We start from the raw sequence: 11,093 nt of genomic DNA on the forward strand, positions 1-11,093 counted from the left end.
AGCTTTATTCAGGTCCCCCATAGTCCCACAAGTTCTGCCACCACTGCCTCTGCAGTTTGTTTGTGCACAGCTCCTGCCCCTTCTCACGGTGTTGGAGTCTGAAAGCACGTGAGGAACGTGAGAACGTGGAGCTGAAACGTGTGGCTGTGTTCAGCTGAAACCTACCCTGGGAGGCATCCGAACAAATGGAGAGCAGTTACTGCGTGTGCCAGGGTGTGAGAGCACAGCAAAGTGAGTGCGGCAGTCTAACGCTGCTGTTGTGGGGATCCTGTCCCTCTGCACTGAGAGACCTCAGCTGGAGTTCTGCACCTGGGTGTGGAGAGACATGGGCCTGTTGGGAGCATCCAGAAGGGAGCCACAAAAATGGAACGCCTCCCTGCAAGGACAGGCTGACAGCTGGGGCTGAGAGATGGGAGAAGTGAAGGCTGTGGGGAGAGCTGAGAGCATCCTGCAGTACATCGAATGGCTGTGGGAAAGGAGGGGATGCACTCTTCAGCAGGGTCTGTGTGACAGAACAAGGGGAGGTGGTTTCGGACTAAAAGAGAGGAGATTTAGACTGGATATAAGGAAGAAGTTTTTACAGTAAGGGTGCTGAGGCACTGCACAGCCTGCCCAGAACGGCGGCGGTGCCCCATCCCTGCAGATACCCAAGGTCAGGGGATGGGGCTGTGAGGCCCTGATGGAGCTGTGGGTCTCCCCGTTTGGTGCAGGGGAGTTGGATCAGCTGATCTTCAAGAGCCCCTTACAACTCAAATTGTTCCGTGGTCCCATGTAATGAAACCAGCAGACTGCGTTCTTGTCCTGAAGCGACTGTGTTCAGCTGGAGAGCCGCAGTGCTGGAGTGCCCAGTGATGCCTCACTGCAGGTAGGCTCCTTGTGACATGAAGGTGGATTGTGGGTGCACCATCCCCGCAGGCATCCAAGGCCAGGCTGGATGTGGCTCTGGGCAGCCTGGGCTGCTGGTTGGAGACCTGCACACAGCAGGGGGTTGGAAGTGGATGAGCACCGTGCTCCTTTGCAACTCACGCCATGCTATGATTCTATGATATGATCCTATGGTCAGGATACTCTGTTCTCTAGCTTCCCCCTGATGTGTTTAATTGGCACTTTGAAGCACAGACAAATGCACACAGATGTAAGGTCTTTAACTGCCAGTAATCAAGATGAGTCAGCCTTCATTGCTTACACTATGGGAAAACCAAAAATCTGGTTAAAATTGCAGATTAATTTCCATTAAGATTATTTTCCATTTTGTGGACAGGGTATAGATTGGATATGTTCTCCAGCAAGTACATAAGCTGTCAGGGGGAGCATCAAGCAGGTGGGCTCCTCCTGCACCCTGCTGCACCACTGCCCTCCTCTCACAGCATCCCAGGCACAGCCCCACTTTGGGATTCTCCTCTTTGGGTTTCTCCTGTGGCAGGAGGCAGCCTGTGGCCACAGACCCAGCTGCACAGGGAGCCAGGGCCGTGGCAGCAGGCTGCGTGCTGATAGCAGCTGTGTGGGAGGAGGGCTGGGAGCAGTGTGAGCAGTGCCCAGCTGTGTCAGCCACCCACGGCACTGCAGGTGGTCGGTGCTCGTGGGTGGAGATCTGATGAAACCAAATTTGGGAACCAAAGGCAGGCACAGAAGCGAAGGAGCTGGGCCGTGCAGACGACTGCACAGGACAGCAGAGCACTGGGCCTCTCGAGGAGCCCTGCGTGTGCAGGCAGGGATGCTGACCTGCACTGAGTCTGGGCTGTGGTGGAGGCAGTGTTACTGCAAGGCAGATTCCCTTTGCTCAGCCTCAGCTACAGTGTGTGAAACTCCACATGGTGAAAACCTTTCCTTTGGGTCTAGCAGCACTTTTCCACATTCAGCACTATGTGATGTACAGGCACAGCCTACGTGTGTCAGTGGAGAGCTGTGCCCTCCTGTCCTGGCACAGTGCAATATGGCACGGTGAAGCCTGACATGGCACAGCACGGCACAGCACTGCACAGCACAGCAAAGCACAGCACTGCACGGCACTGCACAGCACAGCACAGCACTGCACAGCACAGCACTGCACAGCACGGCACTGCACAGCACAGCATGGCACTGCACAGCACAGCACGGCACAGCACTGCACAGCACAGCACGGCACTGCACAGCACAGCACGGCACTGCACAGCACAGCACGGCACTGCACAGCACAGCACAGCACTGCACAGCACAGCACGGCACTGCACAGCACAGCATGGCACTGCACAGCACAGCACGGCACAGCACTGCACTTCACAGCACAGCACTGCACAGCACAGCACAGCACGGCACAGCACTGCACTTCACAGCACAGCACTGCACAGCACAGCACGGCACAGCACTGCACTGCACAGCACAGCACTGCACAGCACAGCACTGCACAGCACAGCACGGCACTGCACTGCACAGCACTGCACAGCACAGCACAGCACTGCACAGCACAGCACTGCACAGCACAGCACAGCACTGCACAGCACAGCACTGCACAGCACAGCACTGCACAGCACTGCACAGCACTGCACAGCACAGCACAGCACTGCACAGCACAGCACAGCACAGCACAGCACAGCACTGCACAGCACTACACAGCACTGCACAGCACTACACAGCACAGCACTGCACAGCACAGCACTGCACAGCACTGCACAGCACAGCACTGCACAGCACTGCACTGCACAGCACTGCACAGCACAGCACTGCACAGCACTGCACAGCACTGCACAGCACTGCACTGCACAGCACTGCACTGCACGGCACAGCACAGCACAGCACTGCACAGCACTGCACAGCACAGCACTGCACAGCACTGCACAGCACTGCACAGCACTGCACTGCACAGCACTGCACTGCACGGCACAGCACAGCACAGCACTGCACAGCACTGCACAGCACAGCACTGCACAGCACAGCACAGCACAGCACAGCACTGCACAGCACAGCACTGCACAGCACTGCACAGCACTGCACAGCACTGCACAGCACAGCACAGCACTGCACAGCACAGCACTGCACAGCACAGCACTGCACAGCACTGCACAGCACTGCACTGCACTGCACAGCACTGCACAGCACTGCACTGCACTGCACAGCACAGCACTGCACAGCACTGCACAGCACTGCACAGCACTGCACAGCACAGCACTGCACAGCACAGCACTGCACAGCACAGCACTGCACAGCACAGCACTGCACTACACAGCACAGCACAGCACAGCACTGCACAGCATGGCACATTTTGCCCCATCTGCAGGGCTGCTTCCTGGTGTTGGCTGAATCTGCTGTGTCCTGGTGTGCTCTCCCAAGGGACTCTGCTGCCTGTGACTCATCTGTGCTGACTTGCAGCCCCCAGCCCATGGCCTGGGCCACGTCCCAACTGTTTTCCCCTTATCCAGCCCATGCTGCACCAGTCTGGCTGACATACACTGGGACTGGAAAAAGCATTGCCAGAATGAACGTACATGAAATCTGCTGCGCTCACTGCTGCTCTGAATGCTCCCCCTGAACACACTGCAGTGTGCACTTCAGCCAGACACAGCGCCTTTGTAATCAGTGTTCCCTGCTGCATTCTTCTTCCATTAATTTATAGATTTGATTTTTGAACAACGCTGTACCTGCAGTGAGGTTGTCCCATCCATAGCTGCACTTAACATGAAAACTGTCCTGCCCTCAGCCTGTGCTGCTGAGCTCTTCCTGCAGCCTTCAGCCCTGAGAGAATAGACCCTGTGGCTTCAAGGACCTCTTTGATTTGTGCAGCCTCAAATAAATGTGTCTCCTCCCTCTGCAGGCTGCTGCTCAGACCGTTCTGATGTTCTGTGTCTCTGCCATCTCATGCAGAGGGTGGTGAGGCAGTGGAACAGGTTGCCCAAGGAGGCTGTGGATGCCCCATCCCTGCAGGCATTCGAGGCCAGGCTGGATGTGGCTCTGGGCAGCCTGGGCTGCTGGTTGGTGACCTGCACACAGCAGGGGGTTGAAATGCGATGATCATTGTGCTCCTTTGCAACCCAGGCCATTCTATGGTTCCATGCAGACCCAAATCCACATTGCTGGGATGTGCCCTGAGCCACCACTCTGCTCAGCTCCTGCCCTGCCCATAATTACAGTTGCAATGTGACCTGGAAGGAAACGCAGACACCTCCCCATTCCTTTTGGATGTCAGATCATTGGAATCTCCACTGCTTGGATAGCAGGACTGCTGTAAATGCAGAGGCCCATGGGCTGAGATAAGGACAGCTTGCACACCAAGCAGAAGTTGTGTGTGAGTGAACAGCACAAGGAGCTGCTCGGCCCATCCCTCACACAGCAGTGGCTGTCACACAGGAGGCACTGTGGGGACAAATGCCAATGCTCTCCATGTCCCGTTGGCTCTTATTGCTGGAGCTCAGTGTAAGCACTGCTCAGAACATTGGTGTGTTATCAGCATTACTCGCATCCTGCCCCAAAATGCAGCACTGTGCCTTCTGCTGGGAGGAGAAAAACCACAGCCAAAAGCAGGAAACCCACCGTGTGCCACTCTCAGCCTGCATCCCTCAGTGCCACATCCACACAGCCCCCAAAGACCCCCAGGGATGGAGGCCCCACCCCTGCAAGCTGTCCCTATGCTGACAACCTCCTCCTTAAAGAAACTCTTCCTCATGGATGATGAAAGCATCCCCAGTGCAGCCTGGGGCTGAGCATCACACAGAGCTGGGCAGAGCACGTGTATACGTAGGAATCAAATCTCTGCTCTTTCTGGATTCTTCAGACAAGCGATCGACTCCACGGTCTCACCCAGACCTCAGAGCTGTGCCCTCCATACGTGTTGATGCACCACTGCTTACAGGGGATCCCTCATGCTTCCCTGGAGCTGCTGGGTGCTGCGCTGAGCTGTGCTGAGCTGTGCTGGGTGCTGCAGAGCCCAGGAGCACCGTGCACAGGTGTGCACACTGCAGTTCAGTGCCATCTGCTCATCGTGTTGGCTTCTTCCCCGCCTTCGTGGCACTGCTTTCCATTTTCTCCGGGCAGCCCGGTCTGGTGGTGGGCGACCCCGCACACAGCAGGGGGTTGAAACGAGACGACCGCTGTGGTCCTTTTCAACCCGGGCCATTCCGTGATTCTGTGATTCCGCACCTCTGGGCGCTGCCTGCTGCCGGGCGGCTCTGCTGAACGCGCACGTGGAGCGCAGCGCGGACATTCGCTCGCGTTTGCCAGGTGGCACCGCCTGCCAAAAATGGAACCGGACCCTCTTCCTCCATCCGTAGAGCGGCGTTCCTCGCGGCACCGGCAGGGCTCGCTCTGGCGTCGCGATGGGGCGCTGAGGCCGATGCTGAGGACGCTCCGGGCAGCCGCGAGCCGAGCGCCGGGCCGGGATGCGCGGAGCCGCACGGCGCCGCCCTTCGCTTTCCGTTTGGAAATCCCTTTGCCTCTCCCGCAGCCCCGCTCAGAACGGCTCTCGGCTGCCCATTTCGCCGCCTTCTGTCCTTCATTCTGTCCTCGTTCTCCTTTGCTCTCCCGCAGCCCTTCCCGGCTGTTCCCGAGCCGCGCGCTCGGCTGCGATGCCGTGAAGGGCCGCTCGGTGTGCGAGGACGGTGTGCGGCTTTGCAGGTTCTGACGGATGCGGACACAGAGGGTTTTTCTCTCCGACTGCGAATCGGCACCGTTGAGGCAGGGCTGTGCTCGTGGCCGGCGGCCGTGCAGGGAATTTCTGTGCAGTGTGGAAGCCGTCCGGGTGCAGGACATCGCCGGGGTGCACCTGTGGGCTCTGCAGGGGAAATCAGTGCTGCAAACACAGCATCACAGGATGTGCAGGATGGATGGTGGGGGCAGAGGGGGGTTGGCTTCCATGGGACCCCGCCACGAGGAGCCCATTGCAAGGATCCCATCACAAAGGTCTCATCGCTCAGTGCTGGCTGTGTGGGAGGCAGCCGGGGGGTGCAGGCACAGCGCACAGCCCAGCCGGGATACCTGCATGGCCGTGGGCTGATGCGAAGCCAATGCGTTTGAATTGCATATGCAGAGGCTGGAACCAGCTGAAAAGGAGAACATAAAAATAAAGGGACATAAACTCACAGCGTTTGACGTCAGCTTCCAGTTCTGAACAGGACTGAGCAAATTTGGATGCGTTTTCTGAATTGCCAGTGGTGGAGTGTTAGTTTAACTTGTTGCTCACTGCAGCACGGAGCACTCCCCGGGCTCTGAGCTCCCACCGAGCTGCAATGCGGCTGCAATGGCAGCACTGAGAAAAGCAGGGATCCGTGTCCTTCTGTCTGTCTGCACTTTAAGGAGCCATAAGCACCGCACACAGTGTTCTGGGAGCAGATTTTGGCTCCAGACCCATTGCCTCTGTGTTTACTAACACTGTGCAGACCGAGTGCAGTAACAAAACATGGGATTTATTAACAGCCAGTTCTGCTGTAAAGGGCAGTGCAGAGATTTACTGCCTGCTGCTCCGCAGGTATGTGAGCACCGATGGCTTTCGAGGCCGATGAGGAAAGGAGGAAGCCCTGAACAGGGCAGGATGGAGACCTGGGGCGGTGATGGAAACTGAACCTGATCCAACCCACTGAGGAAGGGGGGCAGAGGAGAGCACGGCAGTGTTTGTCACAGTGAGGTTATGTGGTGCTGTGAGCTAGGAAACTGAGGGGAAATGGGAGGTCAGAAATAGGGAGAACAGAGCAGCAGTTGCATCCCTTGGCTTGGGCAGAGGGCACAGCAGGGCAGCGCCGTGTTGGGCTCCAGCAGCAGGGCCGTACAGGACAGTGCTGGGCCATACAGGGTGGCATTAGAGCCATGCAGGGCAGCACTGGGCTCCAGCAGGGCCATACAGGGCAGCACTGGGCCGTGGAGGCTCCTGCAGCAGGACCATTCTGGGCACCACTGTGTTGGGCTCCAGCAGCCAGGAGAGCAGCACTGGTCCATACTGGCTTCAGCAGCAGCCTGGACCCTTGGAACACTGCAGCCTCTGGGCTCTATAAACTATTTTCCATGACCCTTCTCAAGGGCTCTCATGAGGTCCAACAAAACCATTTTCTTTCTTCCCCCCTTCCTATCAATAGCTCCTGCTCCCATCCACTACTGGTGCCATGGATCCCAGCAGCCCACAGCATGGAGACTGCAGGAGCATTGCAGTGCTTGCCCTGGGTGGATGCCTGGCACAGAAGCATAAAGCTATTCACAGGATCACAGAACGGCCAGGGTTGGAAGGGACCTCAGGGATCACGAAGCTCCAACCCCCACCACAGGCAGGGCCACCAACCTCCGCATCTCACAGCAGCCCAGGCTGCCCAGGGCCCCATCCAAGCTGGCCTTGAACACCTCCAGGGATGGACGGGGATCCACAGCCTCTCTGGGCAGCTGTTCCAGCACCTCCCCATTCTCACAGCAAACAACTTCCCCCTCACATCCAACTGAAATCTGCCCTCCCTCACCTTCCAACCATTCCCCTGTCCTGCTGTTATCTCCCCTGTCCAAGAGTTGAGAGTTATTCCTCCCCTCCAAAATGGGGCTGAGAGGAAAGCGGAGCCCAGCAGGTTCCCACTGTCACGTCCCGATCCAGATGCCACAGCACAGGTCACAGCTTTTCCTTGGTAGCTGCCCCACTGCGTGGCACAGCAGGGAGAGGAAATGTTGGCTTTCTGCCGGTCAGAAAACAGTTCAGGGTTGGAAGGGACACCAAGGATCATGAAGTTCCAACCCCCATTCGCAGGCAGGGCCACCAACCTCCACATTTAATACCAGATCAGGGCCAGGAGATAAAAGAGCAGTGGAGAATAACCAGAGCAGTGCTGCAGCCCCTGCTCTGAATGAGGCTCGGAACGGCAGCAGGGCTGAGCTGGGACACGGGAACAGCTGTGACCCCCAGAGCAGACAGAGGTGCACACTTCAATCCTGCACCAATTCCCTGCTCTGCCCACAGCTGTGTGGGCAGCACACGCACTGATGGTCCACCCCCGAGCACAGCTCTAACAAAGCAGCATTGTGCAATACGAGTTTCTTGAGACCGATTTCAAAGAAATGTACTTGTTGGAATGCGACTTAACAGCCCTCTGCAGCTCTTATCCTGCCTCACTTGCCAAGAATCTGAAGTTTCACAATCGCAGAAGCTGAAAAAATCTCCTCAGTTTCTTCATCCTGGAAATGCTCTCCCATAGAGTTTAATGAAGGCTCTGTGCAGCTGTGCCAAACTCATCTCTTGCAATGCTGGTTGCAGTGCTGCTGGCTGCCCCCACAGCAGCAAACAGCAAACAGCAGCTGCAGGCAGGTGGTGGCTCTCAGAGGGGTGCTTTCTCTGCAGCACCTTTGGGGCTGACAGCCATTGGGTTGTGGCACTGCAGGGGTGATTCAGAATCACAGAACACCAGGACAGGAGCACAGATTCCACTACCTGGAAATGGAACCACGCTGATTCAGGATGTTCCCAACACCTCCAGCTGAGCCCTGCGTTTACACACAGCTTTCCTTCTCCGTGCAGCAGAAGACATTTGCTGGCAGTGGCTTTGTTCTCTCTGTTAGAGCCTGCAGATCCAGTACACTGTGCTAGAGCTTCCAAACTGCCAACTCTGGAACAAACAGCGCAGTTTTAACAGCAGTTTTCCCCACCCTCGTGCACTTATTTAATCCATGGTGCTGCTTCCTATCAGCCCTCCTGGCTGTGTGTGCGCCCCGTGAACCAACGTGAGGCTCCTGGCTGCAGCACGGGCACAGCCTGCAGGTGTCTGCCGCTCCCACGAGCAGAGCTCCAGGCCTGCAGGGGCCAAACCCCCTTCCCAGGACCAGCAGTAGGGCAGCAGCCAGCTTTGAGGCTGCTTTTCCACTCCCCTGCTGAGGCTGCAGTGGATGGAGCCTCACCACCAGGGCTGCACGGCGCCCAGAGCCTCGCTGTGTGCTGGGCGGCTCCAAGCTCCACTTCAAGTCAGGGCCACAAGGATCTGTGCTGTGCTGGACCCTCACTGTGCATCACTGCTGGACCTGGCTCTGATGCAGTGCTCTGCAGCAGGGCACAGCCACGAGCACTGCTCTTCTGCCACTGCCCTCCACCCTGCCCGCTGCTGCCAATTTCACACTGCTTCTGTCTGTGGGTGATGCCTTCGTGAGGCATCTGCAGCGGCTGCTGCACTCATGGAGGTGTTTCTCCATTGGGATAGAAGCACACAGAGCATCACTGCCCGCTCTGTGGCTCACTCATGTGGATCACAGGATGGTTTGGGTTGGAAGGGACCTCGAGGATCACGAAGCTCCAACCCCCACCACAGGCAGGGCCACCAACCTCCACATCTCACAGCAGCCCAGGCTGCCCAGGGCCCCATCCAAGCTGGCCTTGAACACCTCCAGGGATGGACGGGGATCCACAGCCTCTCTGGGCAGCTGTTCCAGCACCTCACTGCTCTCTCTGTCCAGAACTTAACCAGGGACTGCTGAAGAACATTTCTCCTTGCCTTCATATAAAACAAAAAGGGTTTGGAGCCTCTGCAGGGGTCTATGAGTGTAACACCAAGAGGATGGGTTTTGCCCACTAAGTGTCACAAGAGAGCAGTCCTGCTCCTGACTCAACTTTTAAGAAGACAGCTCATGTTCAGGATGAAGAGTGCAAAGATTCTTCTCTTGAGCTCTACTCCTTCACCGCTGACCTTCTGCGGTTGTCTCTGATCAGTTTGGAACAGCAGCCCTGGTGATTTATGATATTTGGGCAACATAATTTATTCTAAAGGCAAGCAGGCAGCTTTGTTTGGCTGCTGCTGCCAAATTGCTTTTGGCAACAAGCTGGGTGAGAGCAGAGCGCAGCCACGACACATGGCTGTGCACTGCAGCCTGCACGGCGCTGGAGACCTCTGCAGCTGTTCAGTGCATCAGGAGCTCAGGAGCAGACAGAGGCACTGCACAGCTGGTGGCAATTGCTCAGCTGAGTGAACCTGTGATCTACCCCACGGTTGCTATCTCACCCTGCTGCACGGCCCTGCTTGTTTCTTGGCTTTCTGCTGTTCCTTTCTGTTCTCCAGATCGCAGCACGTCTCAGTCACCCAAGGTTTGAGCTCAGCCCGCCCTGCAGGAGCTGCTCACCCCTCCTGCTCTGGATCTCCCCGGGAGGCTGCTTCCCACACCCACAGTCTGTATAGCAGACAGTTCTCCCAGCAGAGAGAGCAGCTCACCTCAGAGGATGCCAACCATCACCCAAACAGCTCTTTCTGCTTGTCTGAGAGAGCAAAAAGCTCCACCTGCAGCGTAGTTGAGTGGAAGCCCACCTGGCAGAGCATCACCCGCTGCTGGAGCTGCCCATGCCCAGTGCCAGGACCTTCCTCGGGTGCGTTTTTATGGGCATTTGCACCTCCACGGTGCACCCACAGACACACACCACTGAATGCAGCATTTTACCTGTGCCCTCACCACGTATTCCCAGGCAGTGGCACTGCCAGCACCCGCAGCCTGCAGGACGCTCCAGCCCCCTCTGCAGCATCCCCACACCACTGCTCACGAGGCACCGCCGACAGCCCACGTCCCTGTGGGATGCCTGGACGCACTTGGAGCTGGGCTGTCTTTAGCGCTGCAGGCTTGGAGACGAGTGGCTGGATGAGTGTGAAGAGGAAGGGACCTGGGGTGCTGGTTGATGCTCGGCTGAAGACGAGCCAGCAGTGTGCCCGGGTGGCCAAGAGGGCCAACGGCATCCAGGCCTGCATCAGAAATGGTGCGGCCAGCAGAGCAGGGAGGTGATCATCCCCTGTACTCAGCTCTGGTGAGGCCGCGCCTCGAGTGCTGTGTTCAGTTTTGGGCCCCTCACTGCAAGAAAGACGTTGAGGCCCTGGAGCGGGTTCAAAGAAGGACGAAGCTGGTGAGGGGTCTGCAGCACAGGCCTTATGGGGAGCGGCTGAGGGAGCTGGGATTGTTCAGTGTGCAGAAGAGGAGCTCGGGGGAGACCTCACTGCACTCTGCAACTGCCTGAAGGGAGGTTGGGGTGAGGAGGGGTTTGGCCTCTTCTCGTATACAGCAAACAGGACCCGGGGAAATGGCTGCAAGTTGTACCAGAGGAGGTTTAGGTTGGACATAAGCAAGAACTTTTTCTCTCAGAGGTCAGGCAAGGAATGGCTGCAGGGAGGTGGTGGAGTCGCCGTCCCTGGCAGTGC

Source organism: Meleagris gallopavo, chromosome 1, assembly GCF_905368555.1.
Source record: "Meleagris gallopavo chromosome 1, MGAL_WU_HG_1.1, whole genome shotgun sequence".
In the NCBI taxonomy this organism is placed as follows: Eukaryota; Metazoa; Chordata; class Aves; order Galliformes; family Phasianidae; genus Meleagris; species Meleagris gallopavo.